The 20195-nt window shown below is 36.6% G+C and overlaps 3 protein-coding genes across 7 annotated transcripts in view; 2 read left to right on the top strand and 1 right to left on the bottom strand.

Moving 5' to 3' along the window:
• Positions 1-6660, top strand: part of LOC5572950 (WD repeat-containing protein 87) — a 76133-nt gene extending 69473 nt beyond the window's left edge. For all 5 annotated transcript variants that reach the window (XM_021853750.1, XM_021853749.1, XM_001654224.2 and 2 more), the window contains one exon: positions 6494-6660. The gene's annotated coding sequence lies outside the window, so the exon portion shown is untranslated. The remainder of the gene's footprint in view (positions 1-6493) is intronic.
• The window catches only part of LOC5572948 (trichoplein keratin filament-binding protein), a 150046-nt gene extending 143310 nt beyond the window's left edge, over positions 1-6736 (bottom strand). The window contains exon 1 of the mRNA XM_001654226.2: positions 6649-6736. The gene's annotated coding sequence lies outside the window, so the exon portion shown is untranslated. The remainder of the gene's footprint in view (positions 1-6648) is intronic.
• A 6680-nt stretch (positions 6737-13416) lies between these two features.
• Positions 13417-20195, top strand: part of LOC5572951 (solute carrier family 35 member G1) — a 34783-nt gene continuing 28004 nt past the window's right edge. The window contains exon 1 of the mRNA XM_001654223.2: positions 13417-13745. The gene's annotated coding sequence lies outside the window, so the exon portion shown is untranslated. The remainder of the gene's footprint in view (positions 13746-20195) is intronic.

Raw genomic sequence — 20195 nt, 5'->3', positions numbered from 1 at the left:
GCAGCATTTCCCGCATTTAGAGCCTTCAATGACACTAACGATTTAGAAAACTCATACACCCAACATAGGCTACTTGATGAGATTCATGTTTTTGAACTACTGCACTGGGAAAGCCACGTGATTTTCGCGAAATTCAAGCCTACTACTATTACCATTCCCAGCACTGATCCACACACTCTCTTGTAATGCTTTTTGTATGAATATTCTACACATTTTATACGAGCTGTAACAGCTTGATCGTTATTAAAATCGTAAATGAGCCCTTATTTAAAACTTTGTCGATTAGATCACTAGTGACATATTAAAATCATTTATAAATAGGATTGTTTTCCAGATAAGTTGTATTGAACTAAGATATTGAGTATTGAGATAAGATGTTGAGCAATTACAGAAGAATGCTAAATCAATCTGCAATAAGTAATTCAACTTCGATTCAAAACGTGAGTACAAAAATATATAGAGAAAAATTCAAAAAAAGCGAGGACGAAAATAAAAAAAAAATGTTTCGAAGCTAAGAGAGAAAAGAGTGAAACATTTTTCAGAAATATGGTGTAGCATAGAAGAAATTGAATCATGAATGTTTGAAAGCAACTGGTTCAGAATTGCGGATGCCTCATGGAAATATCATTAAACATAACTACTTTCTATATCTTATTTTGGAGGTTGGTTTGTAGATTACTGCTTGAAGATGTTCGTTCATAACGATTTTCCCGGTGATCGCCTCAAATTCCCGGTTTTTCCCGTCTTTTTCCCGGTGGATCCAAATTCCCGTCTTTTTCCCGCTTTTCCCGTTTTTCCCGGTTCGGTGGCCACCCTGATATTGTCATTGGCAGCTCTTTGTATTCATACTGATATATCAATTATTTGTACCACGCTTGTTTATATTGAAATAAGATTTTTCCATCTTTTGATCATTGACTGTCCTTTCAAAACTTACTTCTCTCATAATTTTTGGCATCAAACCTCATAACACGTTCATCGAGAGTAGTCTTTAGAACAGTGGTTCCCAACCTTTTCGGAGCCGCGACCCCCTTTGCAGCTTTACAAACATCTCGCGGACCACTGAAGTTGATTGTACTTGAAATCAATGTTTATGGAATTACCGAATCGTTCAAAATAATTTAACCTTCCGGTTGCCACGTAGTTGAGCACCTCCAGAAACACCACGCTGTTACTGTGAACTAAAAGCGAGGTTTTCTCAACTGTGTTCTACAAAACGCACATTGTGACTATTGATGTACTGGACAGGCACTCCTACAAATTATGTATGTAATCAACCACAGATCTTGATAGCAAAATCATCAAAGCAAGAATCATGCTGTGATTCTTTGGAGGAGTCCACTAAGGATTGAGTTAGGAATCTACCTAGTATATTTACAATAAGGAACTTTTTTCATCTTGTTAAAGTTCAACAATTCTACTTGGGAGTTTTTTGGGCATTAAGTTGTCTGAAGCCACAGTAAGACTCACTCATGTACGGTTTATAATAAAAAAAACTTGGGCACTTGACTTCCACAATCCACTTTGACGGGGAGAATTTTCTCGGCCGAGTTGTCTGAAATTTGGCAGAAGTTTTTGACAAAAATGCATATTGTGTCCAAATATGAACTCAGTAGTACTAAAAACCTATTGAAGTAAATCAGGAGTGACAATAATAAAGTACAACACATGGAAACATTCGAGGCCAAACGGGATTCGGCCAAATGACCTTTTCGGTCAAATGGCGCTCGGCCAAACGTCATTAGGAAAAATAACCCGAACCGTTTTTTCTTTTGACTGGGCCGTTGTTTAGTCATTCACGAAAACGCGACGTGAGACAAGACATATAGTTGTTACTGTCGTCAAAAGAGCTTAAAAATTACCTTTCTGTCGACCGGTTTCGGGCGCGGTGTAGCCCAACAACGGCATAATGTCCGACTGATTGCGATTCGTACGTCCGAAGAGAAAAACTGCTAGAATAGACATGGGAGGATCGTCTTCATTCATCAGCGGTCCGTGGTTGTTGCTGATGAACATTGATTCCCATGCGTTTAGGTGAGAAGGTTTTCTTACACTTTTGACGAGCTTTGCATTTTCCCAATCTTTTCGTGTTTGGAATCTACCGCATGAGTTGGGGACGGACCTGGTGTAGTGGTTAGAACACTCGCCTCTCACGCCGAGGACCTGGGATCGAATCCCATCCCCGACATAGTCACTTATGACGTATAAAGTTATAGTGACGACTTCCTTCGGAAGGGAAGTAAAGCCGTTGGTCCCGAGATGAACTAGCCCAGGGCTAAAAATCTCGTTAATAAAGTCAAACCAACCAACCGCATGAGTTGCCACACTGAATTCGTTTATTTTATTGGAAACAACTGCATTGATATTGGTTAAAAAGAGATTGTTTTGCTGTTGGCAAGAAATAGTTGCATTTACAAAACTAAAATATTTTAACACCCCATCAAGCACCCTATTTTACATTTCTGACAATATGTCACATTTTCATGATCTTTGAAATCTGCAATGGGAACATCATCAGTGTAATCGGCTGGCTTTTGATAGACGTCTTCAAAATGGTGGGACTGTTCTTTGTTGAATAATTAACATATTAGAAATTGCTTGCTTGGAGTTTAATTTTTTGCACTCCTAACACCCCATTTTAGCGATTTTTGCGAAAATTCTTATCGGGTATATGATTGGCAAGATCATCGCGGATTTCTGGTGAAATCGTTGGGAGATACTTTGAGATTATCTTCAATTACCTGAGAATATATTTGATACTGGCGGGAGCTTCTGTCGGAGTTTTCTCAAGTATCTTCCCGGCACTTTTGATTAATTTTGGCAGGAGTCATTCTGGAAGCTTTAAGCTCTCATTTTGCAACATTTTATCTCGTAAACTGCATATTGCTTCCGAGTTTCTGACAACTTCACCAAAAACACCAAAGAAGTTTCCAAGTGCCTTCATGGAAGTTTCTCATCGGACTCTACGAATGATACTTGGTAGACGCCAGACTCAGTTCCTAATGGACTCAGCCAAGTGATCACAGCGGTATCTGTGGTAAATAACAGGCGTGCTTCTTAGGCTGTGCCTGCCAAGTACATACAACTATTGAGGAATCATGGAATCTTCGACAGATTTCCATGAACATTGAATTCAAGAGCCTCCATTTTTAGGGGTCCGCGAGATCACAGATAACAGATGTTTATGTCCGATTGTAAAACTGTGTAAGACAATTAATGGTGATTTTAAGTGGCAACACAAGTAGCAACATCATGGTGGCGCTGTTATCGCTAAGTTCCCATGGTAATGTCTGTGGTGAATATGAAACATTTCAAGATACTTATATTCACCACTGATTGCAGCAATACGTTGTGTGGCGGCGCTAGTGTTTTCAACGTGTTTTAGTTTGAATATTTACACAAGTTTTCAGAAGTTTTTTGTTCTAACATAAACATCTGTTATCTGTGGCGAGATGTTTGTAGAAGCTCATAGGGGGTAGCGGCTTTAGAACCGTTTGAAACCACTGGTTTAGGGGAACATATAGGGTGTTAAGGTGATTATAGAACGAAGCCACACATCAAAATTTCAAGCGCACAAGACTTGAGAACCAAACATCGCACCGTGTTGTAAATTTATCCCATTGTTCACCACCAGCAGGCAAGCAGTTTGATTGATTTTCAACGCAGACTGTTGTCAGATTCTCCAGTCTTGTGCATTTGAAAATTCAAAGGCTTCGTTTTATAATCACCTTAAGGCTAAGTGGCCCGTCATTCGTTTCGGCAGCAACATTGGTATTGCAACTGGCATATTCGAAGTAATAAATCTCAGCCCTCGTTATACATATTGATCTGGAAAAGTATCACTATATGCGTTCACATGCAGAAAATATGCTGAAACTTTTTCTATTTTTCTGAACACTAAACTTTCGTTAATGAGAAATTGTGACATGTTTTTTGCAACAACCATCAACGATGCGTACATTTTAATGATACTTCGCCTTAAAAGTGAGATTGTTATTATAATCAGCAACTATACCCAGAGGGGCAAGGGTAGAGCGTAGAGAGCTACACTTCCACTTTAATAAGTGGATGGTTATGGGTGAAATTCCCAGCCCCTTCACAAAAAACTAGTCCAGTTGCATTACGAGGCATCACCGTGGACGATGCACGGGCCCGCATCCAAACTGTGCTACGCTCGTAAAGCAACTGAGGCGAATGGCTTTAAATTAAATTATTTCATCGTAGGCACCAGCCTGCAATATTCAACACAACAGCAAATTGAACCAAGGCATGAACAATGGACTACGGGTTTGGATGATCAAATGGAACCCCAGCCTGCAACTAGGCAATTCGGCATACCTACAACATCAGCAGCAGTAGCGCGCTCTTTGCATCTCTCACTACAGAGGTCGAATACGATGCGCAATGACAACACAACTATGGGATACATCTATAATTAGATCTAAGGCTCAAAAACAATAAGTTGTGAATTAGGCATTTCACGGCAAAATTCTCTTTCTTTCGCTCTTCAAGAAAACTTGAAAACAATGGTGCCAGTACCCGTCAACTTTGACAGGAACTGGCACCGTTGTTTTCAAGTTTCCCGAAGAAGGGAAAGAGAGCAATTTTTTGATGACGTCACCGTGCAATGGGCAATAGCCACGAAGCAAGTTAGCCCAGTGGTGCCCAACGGGACAAGAGGCTAAATAATTAAAGTTAAGGATTCAGCAACTATACCTACAAAAAACACGTTTTGGCCCTTAGTAAATCTGCAACAACTCTAAAACGCATAAAATTAAGGACTAAGTCTTCGGCATTTTTTTTTTTAATTCTCATTTCAATTCATAGGTAAAAGATCATCCAGCTTTTTGTGCTAGATTGCTATAATATTTGATACACCCCCTTCTGACGTTTCTTGCTTACACTATAATGTTTATAGCTCAATAGGGTAACGTATATAATTTGGACATGCATATAATTTGGACAGGCTGGTCGTACTATGCTTATTTACAACGAGATGATGAGCAATTTATGTACGGAAAATTATGTATTGCATTACTAATACACTATGCTACTTATTAATGATGGCCATTTACATAACAATTACAATTTGGCCTCAAAAATATCAAAATTGTAAATTGTATCAACAGAACATCTGTGAAACCTCCGAATGCAAGAGGTTGTACATTTCAAGAACATACATCAAACGCAAGAATAGCGCTCAGAATTGGCATTCATAAAAAGTTTAAAGGTGGCAATATGATAAAATATGTCTAAAATTGAAGCTAAGTTCATCTAAAATCTTAACATGAGTATATAAGGCATAAATCAGGTGGCGTCCAAATTAGATTACGGTTTTTGTTCAGTTAATATAATTTGGTCATCTGATGAAACGCACTGGAATGTTGCATGCATGCATACTGGCAGGCGTATTTCGTGGATCTGATGATATTTGCTTGCATTAAATGAAATTATTGATTATCACTGTTGTACACATCCAATAAGCGAACAAATGCATAAGTCACATGTAAACTCTTAAAACATTATGATATGACTGTCTTTTTAAGAAACCATTGAATAGATATTGAGATAACGCCCCTGTCCAAATTATATTCACATGAGGGTGTCCAAAATGTATATTTGATGTCCGAAATGTATAACAGACAGGCCGCTAAAAAGCGCTATTTTGGCAGCTAATGCTACAGTTTGTAAGCTTTTTCTCCCCAGAAACTCAAATTACAATGAGACATTAAGCATATAAGTATCATAACGTAATAAAATATTAGTATCTAAGGCAGTTAATCGATCGCCGTTTCCAGACATATCCTTAGCCTGTCCAAAATACATAATTTACCCTACTAGTAATACCACTATACAATACTAGTGGCTTTCACGTCCGTTTTGCTATAAACCATCCCAAAACAAAATTTGGACAAGGAGGACAGGAGCTATTTATCCAAGTGCCATTGATTCACAGCTTGACAGCTTCACAGATTTGTCCAAAAAATGATCGAAATAAACAGTTAGTTGAACTAAAGGAAAAATTAAAAACTTGAACTAAAGGAAAAATTTAATGGTTTTATAAAACTACAATTTTGATTCGTGTTTTTCCTACGCCGTCAAGCTAGTGTTACAATAGGAACACAAATTAGAAGTATTGCTACTATAGGCACATGTGTTCCTATAGTGACACCGTTGATATTAAATACAAAAATGTGATTTTTCATAGTTTTCATATTTTTTCAACAAAACAAAGCTTTCAGATGATGTAAAAAATACCGCTAGCTTTAAAGCTTTATTATCATTCGATTTTATACAACTATTGAATAAAAGCTGATCGGATATTGGTACAACGACCCTAGTAACAAAAATCGGGCTCTTTCAAAAATCTCAAAAGTGCAAACGGAGATCAGAGCTACCATTTGAAGGTTGAGCCCCCGAACTTTCTGACACACAGTTATGGGACACCTTAATATTAATATAAAATAATAATTGACTATATTCTTATTTCTAGAAAACATTACACAGAAATAGCAACAACAAAAAAAATGCCCGGCCCTTGGATGGATGTAGGAGAAGCATTAAATTGAAAGCCGGTCTTTGGCACCCATGGAAGAGTATTTATTTTAGCTGTATTTTTGCAATCAGAAATTAATAAAGCCAACATACCTGAATTATAAACCAACCGGGCGTTTAACTCGTTAGATTATATCACTTTGTTTCACTCATAAATCACGGAAAATTTCACTAAATTCACACTTTGAGTCTCGCAGGGCAAAAAATTGAATGTCCGTTTTGCAAACGAAAGTTTGTTTTGTTTAGATAAACAAATTTACGGATCAGGAGGACGAGGAGGAAGAGAAGCTTTCACTGCTGATGATGACAGCCCTTGTGCCCATGCAGCACAAAATAAATGATTCCGCCATCAGGGTTCAAGCCGATGCTCGAGTCCCAAGGTGGGCTTGAAGGAAACTAATCCCCGGTGAACCAGTCAATGATTTTCGATAGCGATTCCCGGATAAAAACGTATCATTCAGTGAATGAAATAAACCATCAATGTACAATATAACGTATTGGATACAATACAGCGTATTGTAATTGAAAGTCGAAGCAATATTATTCTTGTTTGGATATACAATTCAAAAACAATATAATATATTGCAACAAAACATTGTATTGTTTTTAATTGGTTTTATACCTTACAATTTTGGTCAAATTCCTATTTTCGCGTAAAACAACTGTTGCTTTTTTCTATGTAGCTTTGCTGAAAGAAATAAACAAAACAAGTTCAGAAAGCAAGAAATGTTGAATGAAAAATATTCCAAAAGTAAACATAAGTAGTTTTTTAGAAGTCACTTGACATTAGCTGTAACGACGTATGCAACCATGATACAGTTCGTTGAATTGTTTTTGTATTGTACAACAATGCAAAAATTGCTAATCAAGACATTACATGAACATTATATCGTATTGTATTTTCAAAATGTTTGTATGAGAAAATATCTATATTTGTATTGTTACGATACTTAACCACCCATACATTATATTGCAAAAATGTCATATACCATACAGTGAACTGTTCAAAACAATATATTGTACTGTAATTGTATTGCCATTTTACATATACTGTATTGTACTTCCAATATATTGAATGGTACTGTTACAATACGTTATATAGTTTTTGTACTGTATTTTTTATCCGGGTTGATATCAATTCGTTTTGAATCGTTAGCGATCGCCATCGTTGGTCAAAGATCTATAAAGAATCATGAAGACTGGTTGATCGGGTCGTTTCTTTCGTTCGCTTAAGGCAAAGTAGAACGCACAAGAGAATGAAAGGGATGTTCCGTAACAAAATAAAACTGACTACTTTTTGTTAAAATGCGACAACGCAAAGATGCATGACTGACAGCTAGGATGCACATAAATGAAGTAGATACTGTAGTGGTTATAATAGGAAAGTGAAATTAAATTGGTAGATTTCCTTTTGTATGTGTATGTGAAGATTGGCCGAAATAACTGAGCATCACTAAGTGAATTGGAGTAGAAACAGGCAACTGACATGAAAACTGAATGAATACAATCGTTCGATGGTCGGAAGATGCGGTGCGAGAGAAGGAGTAATTGTGTTAATCGATGTTGCGATTGTGTGTGTGCAACCTCGAGTCGGTTGGTTTGATTTGAAGCGTATCGAGTCATTCTAGTAACCATTGCAGTAACGGATGAATGTAAATTTTATTCTATCATTGTTCGTTCACTACAGATACGAAAGATACAAGAAGATGACACCGATGAAGAATTGATAGTGAACTGCGATGTAATGCTTAAGGCGAAGTAGCCCGTCATTCGTTTTGGCAGCAATGATAATTTAGCTGCGTGCACTTTCAATGTGATAAAACTCATTCTTGATAGTTTATATTGACTTGAAAAAGTATCACTGTACGCGCCAACATACGTAAAGTATGCTGATACTTTTTCAGCTGTGTCAGTGCAAAACCAACTGATTTTCTTTGATTCAAAATCGTGAGATGAATTATCAACAATCATCAACAGTGCGTACAAATTTCAATGACGGCCTACTTCGCCTTAAGGGGGCAGAATCCATCATTGATTTTGGAATTTTCAAAAGCAGTTTTTTCGTTAAAAATCAAGAAAATTTACAGGAAATTGAGTTCACTGTATTCTATTCTCGAACTGAAACACAGTGAACACATTTTCATCGTATAATGTTTAGATTTGAACAGAAAAACTGCTTTTGAAGTTTCGATGATGACGATGATTATGATGACGGAGCGTTGAGCGTTAAGATGATATGTAAGAAATATTAACGTTCAACGCTCCGTCATCGTAATCATCGTCATCATCGAAACTTCAAAAGCAGTTTTTCTATTTAAAGCCTGATTCGCTGCTGACAAGTAATTCCTCGGCCTATCTTGATGCATGGGAAATTTCTGCAAGGAATCGATCAAGAATGCGCTTTTTTGCGATCGCAGTACGCAGTTGAAAATAAATGTCAGTTCAAATGGAAGTCACTGTAGAAAATTTCTGCAAGGAATCGGCGAGAGATTTCTTTAGCGATTCCTGTTCAGCAGCAAATCAGGCTTAAAACTAAAAAATATTCGAAAAAAAATGAAAATGTGTTCACTGTGTTTCGGTTGGAGAATAGTATACAATGAACACATTTTCCTGTACATTTTCTTGATTTTGACCGAAAAAACTGCTTTTGAAAATTCAGAAATCACTGACGGATCCTGCCCCCTTAACATATCTTGATGTGTCGTCCCCTCGCAATAACCATACAATTGTTTCTTAAAACGACGGTCTCATCATAAAGTTTCCAGAGTTTATGAGGAAAATAACCATCATCGTTAAAAAAATAATCAAACCAGTTTTTTTTGCTCAAAATTGATGCGATGTTCAAGAAATTCTATCATTGCATTACGCTAGCTATCTGTAATGCAATGATAGATTTTTATGAGGATTTGTTGAAATTTGAATGAAAAACTGACATACAATTTTCGATGATTGCTGATGATTGGATGATGGATTCTTGAGCCTTATATGTGGCTTATGCATTTTTTTAGCCTATTGGATGTGTATTTTAGCGATAATCAATATTTTCAATTAATACAAGCCAAATCCACGAAATACGCTTGCAAGTATGTATGCATGCGACATTCCAGAGTGTTTCATCTGATGGCCAAATTATATCAACTGCACAAAAACCATAATCTATATTGGACATCAGATGATATATACACACTCAAACGGTTTCGCCGAGAACCCAACAGCTGATATCTCGGTAATAATTTGACGATTCTCGGTAAAACTTTTACCGATATCTCGGTAAACGTTTACCGAATCTCGGTAACGTTCGCCGAGATCTCGGCAAAAAAAAAATTGCCGAAATCTCGGTAAAATAAGTACCGAGATTCGGCGTTAGAATTTACCGAGTTCTCAGCTGTTGGGTTCTCGGCGAAAAATTTTACTGAGGTCGGTGAAATAATTTAAGTGTGTATGCCTTATATATCAATGTTAAGATTTTAGATGGATTTAGCTTTATTTTTTTATATGTACCATCACATTACCACTTTTGAACTTTATATGCATGCCACTTTTGAGCGTTATTATTGCATTTTATGTATGTTCTTTATAAGCACATCCTCCTGCATTCGTAGGTTTCACAGTTGTTTTGTCGATGCAAATCAGAATTTTGATATTTTTGAGGCCAATATGTAATTGTTATGGAGATGGCCATCATGAATTAGTTGCATCTAAATGATGCAATAAATAATTTTCCGTACATATATTCCTCACCTACTTATTGGAAATGAGCATAAAATGACTAGCCTGTCCAAGTTATATATGTTACCCTAATCTGACTAATGTCGTTTTCGATTATTCCCGACGGTGCACCGTGCGAGTGTAACAATAGGGTCCTAAAGCCCTGTCCCAATTTTAGTGCCAAACGCTTAAGATTAGGCCAATAACATATGTTTACTCAATTTTCTAATGTTTACCGTTGGTTTGAGCCCAAAAAAACATATTTTTAGATTTTGTCACACCCCTTGGCTTAAACTCAAATTTTGGGTGTATTTTGTTTTCCGTGTCTCTTCCGAAATGTCAGATAGGAACAACCCCAGTGTTAAAACTAAAACCCCTGTGGTGTTTTTGTCGCCTAAGCGAACGTCAAACATGATCTTAAGTGTCAAGGTTCATTTATGGACCCAATTTTTAAATTAAAGTTTAAACATGATATAGCCGTTATTTGAGCGGGAAAAATTGCTAAAGTAGTTGCAGTAAGATGCTTTTTCGTGTTATTGAATAAAAACAAGATTTCATTCAAAATTTTAGGACCCAATTGACACTGGAAAATAGAACGGTTTCGGTGCAATATCTTGACAGCGTATGATGGTGTTAGTGAAGACGTCAATCAAAACAAAATGTCATTTTTCAAATAGATAGAACAGCTGTTTCTGTGCTTTCTGTGTGTAGGGATTCGGAAACATTAGATTCATTTGTGTTTTGTATAGTTTGTTAATGCCTGTTAATGCTGTTTACAGCACTGGCACGGACATAACTATTCCGAAAATAAATGTTTGATATATGGAAACAAGTAATTTTTTGGGAATAATTGATACCATGAAATATGTTTCGTAATTCAATAAAATATATTCAAAATTCAGAATTTTCATAATTCAATACTTTAAAGACTTATTTGACTTCAACGATCCTCTCTCTGGCTAATAACTTCGCCAAAACTCATACGTCAGCAATGTTTGCAGCTCACGATGCAAAAGGTGAATCAGTGTGTTTTGTAATAATGTGAAGAGAGCAACGGAAATATATTATTGCATTAGAAACTCAATTAAAAATTATTTTAAATTTCTCGTCAATCGACTAGTTTCGAAAAATATAGAACCAGTGATTTTGTAATCCGTGTTCAAAATATGGAAACATACAGCTCTAGCCGATGCTGATTCTATTTTGTTGGCACTCATGAGTGAATTTCGCAAAACTTGACTGAGATGAAATGTTTTTAACGTAGTGCTGGCATAGATGTAATCCAAACATTTGAAAGAAGAATATCATTTTCTGACATAAGCTGTAAAAGTTTCTACTGATAATACATACTCATACATAATAATCTCTTATTATTCTTTTATAATCTGTATTTATTTATAGTAAAAATATTCAATTCTGAAATAAATGCATTTTTATCCGCTCAGACGAAAATTATCGCAAATGAAGAATCTTGCTTACCGAAAACAAGAAAACCTACCAAAACGACCAAAACAAGAATGCCACTGACAGCTAAGAACCAGTTCCGTCCCACTCGAGCTCAGATTGGGTACCACTTCTAGTACTGCATTTGGTCCCTCGGTAGTGCAAAAGGTACCCAAGTTTGACAGATCGCAGTACACTTTGAACGGCATTCTAGATTACCTTATGAGCCATAAAATTTTGAGCAACTGCAAGGGACATGGGGGTCTTTAATTTGTCTTTGTAAGAACCATATATGTATTGGTAAAAAGAGTGCATTACCTGCTAAACCCATCTCAATCAGGGTGTAGGATTTTCTGCACCGGTGGCGATCGAGTGTAAAAACGGTGTGCTACCTGCGGAATAAAAGAACGGTTTGGGTGCAACTTTTGCTACACCGGTGGGAAAACGGTGCAGGCGGTGCAAATAAAGAAAAACGACATAAGTATGAGCTTAAATGCAATGATAGCGAAACGGCAACGGAAAGCGGAACCGGACATCCGTGTACGGTGCAAAATGGTTCACTACTACAAGCGAGCGAGCTCCCATAAGAAGCCATGTAAATTAGTGACGTAGTTATTTCTGTTTACGTTTTTTTCTCTTTACTAATACATACCCTTTGCTTCTTCTTCCACACCTTAGTATATATTCTCATTGGTGATGTGATATTCAACCCGTACAGACGTGTTTTATTAAAGTTCTCGTAGCGTACAGGGCTTGTTCACAAATTTCATAACGCTGAAAGAGGAGGGTGGGTGTCTCGAAATTGTTACAGCTCATACAAAATTTGTAGAACACCAATACAAAAAACGTTACGAGGGAGTGGGTGGGTGTCAAAAATTGTCATTTTTGGCGTTATGAAATTTGTGAATTAGCCCACAGTAGTATTTGTAGTTGTTTTCTTCCCTACCGAAATCCTGATTCCGCGTTCCGCTTCGGTGACCCTGTTCTGCGTTGTGGTGTGTCCACCTCTGCACAACAATATGCTTGTCGACTCAGTGTTGTTTCACTTTTATTCGTTGACAACTCAGTCAAGATGGTGTGATTCATGCTAGCGAACCGGTTCTGCTTTGCGTTTGGGCCTTATGAATCGTTTAATAAACAAAAAAAAAAAGTTGGAATAATCGATCCACAAATGTTAACATTAGCATGGATCAGCTTCGGGATCGATAGCAGGAAACACGAAAAAGAAAATTATAGAGGTTTCACGACAAACTTCGATGGTCATATAGCAGCTCCAAAATACAAAATACAAAAATACTAAAGTTATTATCAGGAGAAATAATTCCAGTTTCCCGCGATTGTTCGTAATTATCATTACACTCGGGGATCGATAAAATATTAAAAAGGTAATAAGGTAGTTTCACCGCCTCGTTACGTTACAACAAAACCTTCGAGCTGTTTAGTGGAATATCTATAAATAACCAAAAACCGAATTAAAACCATATCATTTGAATCCGCTAGAGTTTGTATCTTTTGACACTCTAGAGGAATTACATGGTTTATAGTACTAAATTCGGTTTTATTAAGAAGATGTTTGTCTTGATATTGATGGATCTGTAAAAGTAAAAATTGCGTGTTTTATGCGTTTATTGAACAGTGCTATCAATTTGGTTCTGCTGCATGGGCCGCATGCAAAACGCAACCATCATCGCCATCATCAACGAACGCACACACTCGCACAAAGCAAAACGTCTAGTGTGGAAAATCTCGGGAAAATCCGAACAGAAGAAGGACCGATAGGTGGAAAATTAGCTCCCAGAAGAACATCGTCTGCCAGCAATATTATGGCTAAAGTTGCTTCAAATTGTAATGGTTTTTCATTGATTTGCTGCTAAAAGTGATCCCGAGGATAACATCTTCAGCTGTGGAGTTGAAAACGTGAGCTAACCGCTAGAACCTTTGCAGAATCGTCCAGTGAGAAGGGAAAATTAGTCGATTGCTTTCCCCACCCACCACCCACCGAAACCCGCATTAGAGTCAAGGATGCGTCCCAAGAAGAGGTGAGTGGCTAAAAGTTCTTACGAATGTTGTTCTCAAGTATTTCGAGAGTGCATGAAGAATTATATTTCAATTAAATCCGTAGAATACCGTATTTTGCTGGAGTATGGAGGGATAAGTAAATGATAGATAGAAGATCTGATTCAGGACTAGGGTGGGAGTTCCCCTAGTAGACAGTTCCCTATAGCCGCACCAGTTGCTTTTTACGATCGTTTTGCTGTAAACAATAGCAAAGTACTGTTTTTCATAAAGGTCTGGAGCTAGTTATCTAAGTACCATTGATTTACAATAATTTGATTCTGTCCAAAAACAATTATGAAATAACTAGTTCCAAATTACTACATTTCATTGAACTAAATAAAAAGCGAATTTAAAACTTTTCTCAGGGCTGATACCAGGTCTCTTTTTGAAGACTTTATTGTCTCTATGTTAATGCAAGTCTCTAAAAAGTCTATATTTTACCTTCGTTAAAAGTCTCTATTACAACATTACTATTTCCTTATTCTGTTTGCAATGAATCCTGCTGTCAAATTTTAAAGAAAATATATTAAATACTCTTTCAGGAAATCCCAATATTTTTTTTCTGTTATTTTCTCTCATTTCAATATTCTTCGTAATTATACCACGAACTTTTCAAGTATTCAATCACGTGCTTTGAAGAAATTCCTCTGAGAAACCGTACGGGTATTTCTTCATGCATTATTTTCTTATTTTTCAGTGATTTCTCCAAGTACTCCTTTATCAGTTTTCAAAAAGTTCGTCCTAGGATTCCCAAGGAAAGTCAGTCCCAGACTTTCTGATCGCACCAGAAAATTTCTCGAAGAATCTCTATCGAATTGCTCAAAAATCTCTTGAATAATTTCTTTAGTAGAGTATTCTTTTAATCATATCTCATATTGAAAGTGCTCTACGTATTTATTATATATAAATTCTAATTGTTAGTTTGAAATATCCTTCAGTTGTTCATTAATAATTCGTTTAGGAATTTCAGAAATTACTGAAGTTTTCTCAAAAAAAAAAAATATATATAATACAAAAAAATCTAGGAGTCTCATTAAATGTGTCTTAAAGATCACAAAGCTATTCCACGAATTCTTCAGAGCGTTCAGCAACAGTTTTTCCAACTTTGTTGTCCCTAAAGTTTCTCTAAAGATTGTTTGGAAACATCACAGCAAAAAATATCCGGACTTCCAGCAAAAAATTAAATGATTGTTCCAGGTGTTACTCTAAGAATTCCTCGTAATATTTTACAAGAATTTCATGAGCAATTAAAAAGAATTCAATTAGAATTCTCAGGAAAAGTTCGCAGATCTATCTGATTTTTTTTTTTCACAGATAATTATTTTTAAGATTTCTCTTAAATCAAAGAGCAACATCCCTCATTCCTTCAAAATCTTTCGAATCTGAGAAGCAGGCTCTGTCCCAGTGGGGATGTAACGCCAGAAAGAAGAAGATGTTCCATCATGTATTCTTTCAAGTTCTAGAAATAACTCCAATTTTTCCGAATGGTTATCTCAGGATTTTTCCATCAATAACATTTAAAAATTTATCCACTCTCCATTTTTTTGGTTCAAAAACTACTTCAGGAATATCTAAATATTTTCTAGGAATAGCTTACAAATTTCTCTTCGAATCAATCCAAATCGGATTTCTTGAGACACACATACAAAAAAGAGTCGAAAGAATTTTGTTGGTATTCTTTTGTATAACTGCATTTGTAGTTCTGTAAAAGTTTAACGCGACAACATTTCCGGCATTTTTAAGAACATTAGCAAAGATGTGGCCAATTCATTAATTTAATAGAACTGAGCCGTCTGGCAATACAAAATTACAGAATTCCATAGAAAATTCATCAGAGATATCTTAACATAACAGGTTACAGAATTCCCGAAAATGTGGCTAATTCAAACATATGAGAGAACTACAGAAATTCTCAGAATTTCATACAGAATGGATTAGATAAATCTTCAATTATGTAAAGTTCCGTGAGTTCCAAAAAATTGCCAATTCCAATAGTTGATGGAACTGAGCCTCGTGGCACAACATAGCTTATAAATTTTCTTAAGCATCCATTATAAATGTATGCAGTTATCTCAAATAAAATTGTCAACCAAGTGGCCTTGTAACAATTTCCAGGAGTCGCGAATGAGTAATCAATTCATATATTTGATGGGACTGAGTGCTTCTCATCAATAATTGTAATTTCATAGATTATTTATCAAAGATGTCTTTAGTTATCTCCAATAACATTGGTCACTCAGTGGTGTATAAAGTCAAAATTTTATAGAGAACTAATCAGAGATGGCCACAGTTATCTAGGGTAACATTAGGGCCCTTTCACAAATTTCATAACGCTGAAGAGGGTGGGTGGGTGTCGTCGTTATGTTACAGCTCATACAAAATTTGGAAAATATTCCTACAAAAAGCGTCAGAGGATCGAGGGGTGGGTGTCAAAAATGATAATTTTCGGCGTTATGAAACATATGAATGAACCCTAGTCACTTAGTGATTATGAGAGTAATGGGTAAATAACCACTTTGAACATTTGATGGAACCTAACCGTACGGCTCATAAAACCTTTTAGAATTTAGAATGTTATAGAATAATGTGTTAAGTAATCATGAGTATATTTTGCTACCTTGGAGTTCCGTTACAGGTTCTAGGAGTTAAGGACTAGTGGTCAATTTAAATAAATTCTACACATCAACATTTATTGAATTTCATGAATAATTTATCGCAGACATTTTGAAGTGCAAAATATAAATTAATGGTATACTAACCTGCTCGGAGAACCACAGAACAATATTTATTTTGCTTTCGGTTTCGTGCTACCAGAAAACTTTGATCAGAATGTTTTCTACAATGATAGAATGATTCTCAAGCCTGCGCTAGAACTCTGCCGCTACCGTAGAAAAGAAAGTTCTCAAAATATCCGCAATATGATACTCTTTACGGCTTATAAGGAAGAAATTCAGATGATTACACTTATTTATTATCTGCTTTGTTATCCATAAAATTACGTAAGATTTTATGGTTATGATGACTTTGTTCTGTCAAAAGTATAAAAATTGATCGCATTTTTATTTACGTTCGTTTCACGTGTTCCCAAATAACAAATTTTCAAAAGTGCGTAACTGCTTTGGAAACAACACCTTTCATCAAAACTGGTGATCGCATTTAATGGGAACAGTCAAGTATTGCTAGTATTCCGAATTTCTGCAAACAGTTCATGGAACACCAGGTGACCAATATTCCTTCAGACAAGTTAGCTGGTGAATCAGTCATGTACATTTTGATTTTGACCTTGGCACATACACAAACTGCTGTATTAGGCAACGGAAGATATTTATGATACCTCAAAAAAAATCCATCAGCTTTTTGTATCGGCCTTTTTGGTCAATGATACCCAAGATAACTGTAGATACTTTTGATAAATTCTAAATGGAATTCTAACAATATAAGAATAATAAATTTTGATAATCCACTCGACTCTATGACATATTTGGATTGATCACTTTTTCGGGAATCGCGGAACCTGTTACGGAAACATTAGGTGGCCAATGTTACTTCAGATAACTGCACATTTTTCTGATTAATTTTCTATGTAACTCTACAAATATCGAAATGCCACATGGCTTTGTTCGTTCAAATGTTTGATTTTGGCACTTATCCGAAAATCCTGTGCCTGTTTCGAAAGCACTAGGCCAATATTTCTTTTGAAAATTGAGGATATATCTGATGAAATCTGTATGGAATTCTATAAAATTTGATGTATCGCATGATATGGTTCCTTCAAACGTTTGAATCGGCCACTTATTCGGGAATTCCTCAATCTTTTATGGAAGCACTGGGTAACCAATATTATCTTAGGTTATTAAATATTTCACTAATAAATTCTGGATAAAATTCTGAAAAGTTTGATATGTCGCATAATATGGTTGCATCAAATGAATAAGTTAACCACTTACCAGGGAATCCCGGAGCCTGTCATGGAACCACAACTTGTCCAATGTTACCTTAGGTAATTGAAGGCATCTCTAATGAATTAGATACGGATTTCTGAAAAGTTCGATATGTCACATGTTATGGTTGCATCAAATAAATAAATTGACCACTTCTTCGGTAATCCTGAAACCTGTTACGGAACCACTAGGTAGTAGAGATGGTTGGGCTTCACTTTTTTCAAACCCGAAGCCGACCCGTACTTGACTTATTTTAATTCTTCAAACCCGGACCAGTCCCGAACCCGAGATCAAAATTAAAAAGCAAACCCGGACCCGACCCGAACCCAAAAAAAATTGCTGTTCAAATCCGAACCCAACCCGAAACCTTAATATTTTTTTGCAATAAAAACCCGAATCAATTCCAAGTTCAAAAAGATGCTACTGTTTCTATCGTTTCTCAATGCATAGAGAAGCTTTCAGTTTATTACACTTTTCACAATTGTTACCGTATCAGTACCCAATAATTGTATAGCCTTCAACCCCAAACCCGACCCGAACCCGTCGGGTTCTATCAAATGTTTGAATTGGCCACATCTCCGGAATTCCGGAACCTGTTACGGAACCAATAGGTGGCCAACGTTACGGAACCACTGTGTCGACCAACAGTGACTTAGATAACTAAGTGAATATCTCATGAATTCTGTATGAAATTCTGAACAGTTTTATGTGTCGCATGATATGATTGCATCAAATGCATGAATTGGCCACTTCACCGTGAATCCCGGAACCTGTTACGGAATCAATAGGTGGCCAACGTTGCCTTAGATAACTGAAGGCATCTCTAATGAATTCTGTATGAAATTCTACAAATTTTGATAGGTCGCATGAAATGGTTCTATCAAATGAATGAATTGGCCACTTCCCAAGGACCCCCCAGGGAACCCAAGAATCTGCTCATACTCAGATAGCAACGTCTTGGATCATTTTGTTGTAAAATTCTGCAAATTTTGATGTGCTTGGTTCCATCGAAAACATAAATTGGCCACTACTCCGGATGCCCTGGGAACCATCTATTCGCCTCCGGGATTGGTCCCTTGGCCACTTGGTAACCAGTAGTGCCCTGAACAACTAACCAGTTGATTAGATACCATTTTCAATGCATTTCATGCAAAATACTATTTCACAATTCACAACAAATGCATTTTGCTCTTACAAATGCTCTTGCAAAAAAGGGCCAAACCTTGGTCCCTTTGGCACCGATTCTGAGCGGCCAAGTCCAACCAAACCAAGATTTTTAGCTAGATTCACAAAATATAAGCCTTGAAGATAATTTTGAGTACAAAAACATTTATATTTGGTGAAAAAACGGCTGCGAAGCTCATATGTCAAATCCGGGTCAATATGATCCGAAAACCTTAAACGTAACTTTTTTGTCTAGTCCTTCAGAATTGTCCTACAAAAATTTTCAAACGTGAAACTCTTATTTTCCACAAAAGATTAAAAGTCGCCAAATTTCATAGCAATAGGAAGTAACAAACAAAAGTTGTGGCGCTTTGATAGTGCGTTTCGGGTCATATTGGCCCGAACACCGTAAGAAAGTTAAGGTGAAGATGAATCGAAGCCAAACTTCGAATTTTCAAGAGCACAAATCTGGAGAACCGAACACCTGTTTGAGCTGAAAATTTAATCGATTGACACTTCGGTAGTTATTTTACATTCAAATGGTTAAATTAAATCAGTTAAAATTAAAGTGCACAAATCTGGAAAACCATACATCCGTTTGAGCTGAAAACATAATCCGTTTGAATTGAATACATAACCAGAACAATCGGCAAAGACCACAGCAAATCTCCAACTTCATCGGAAGTACACGCACCGTACTGAAAATCCGCGGTTTCGGAATCGTAGCGTTGTAGGAAGTGTGCTGGACTTCTTCCAGGGGCCTTTCTTAGCCAACTGGTTAGAGTCAATAGCTACAAAGCAAAGCCATGCTGAAGCTGTCTGAATTCGATTCCCGGTCGATCCATGATCTTTTGGTAATAGAAAATTTATTTGATTTCCATGGACATAGAGCATCATCGTACTTGCCACATTATATACGATTGCGAAAATGAGCTGAGAAGCAGGCTCTGTCCCAGTGAGGACGTAATACCAAGAAGAAGAAGATACCATCTACCAAAGCTGTGGCAATACACATGAGCTGGAAACAGCTTTTATAGTGATGGGTGAGATGCAGAGGCACGTGATCGGATTGTGGCCGACCAATAAGAGAATGTGCCAGATGAGAATCAAAGGCCGGTTCTTCAACTTAAGCATAATAAACATGCACAATCCTCACTCCGGAAGCACTTTTTTTTTATATCTTTATTAGTATCATTCCAAACATTACATTCATTTCTTATATCTAGGTGTTCTGTGTTATTAGACAACACTATCATCCTAATTTGGTAAAACAAATTTAAGATTTAATTAACATTTTGTTAACAACATATTACATTTCATTTGCCG

Source organism: Aedes aegypti, chromosome 3, assembly GCF_002204515.2.
Source record: "Aedes aegypti strain LVP_AGWG chromosome 3, AaegL5.0 Primary Assembly, whole genome shotgun sequence".
NCBI lineage: Eukaryota > Metazoa > Arthropoda > Insecta > Diptera > Culicidae > Aedes > Aedes aegypti.
This window is presented reverse-complemented; position numbering and strand designations above follow the sequence as displayed.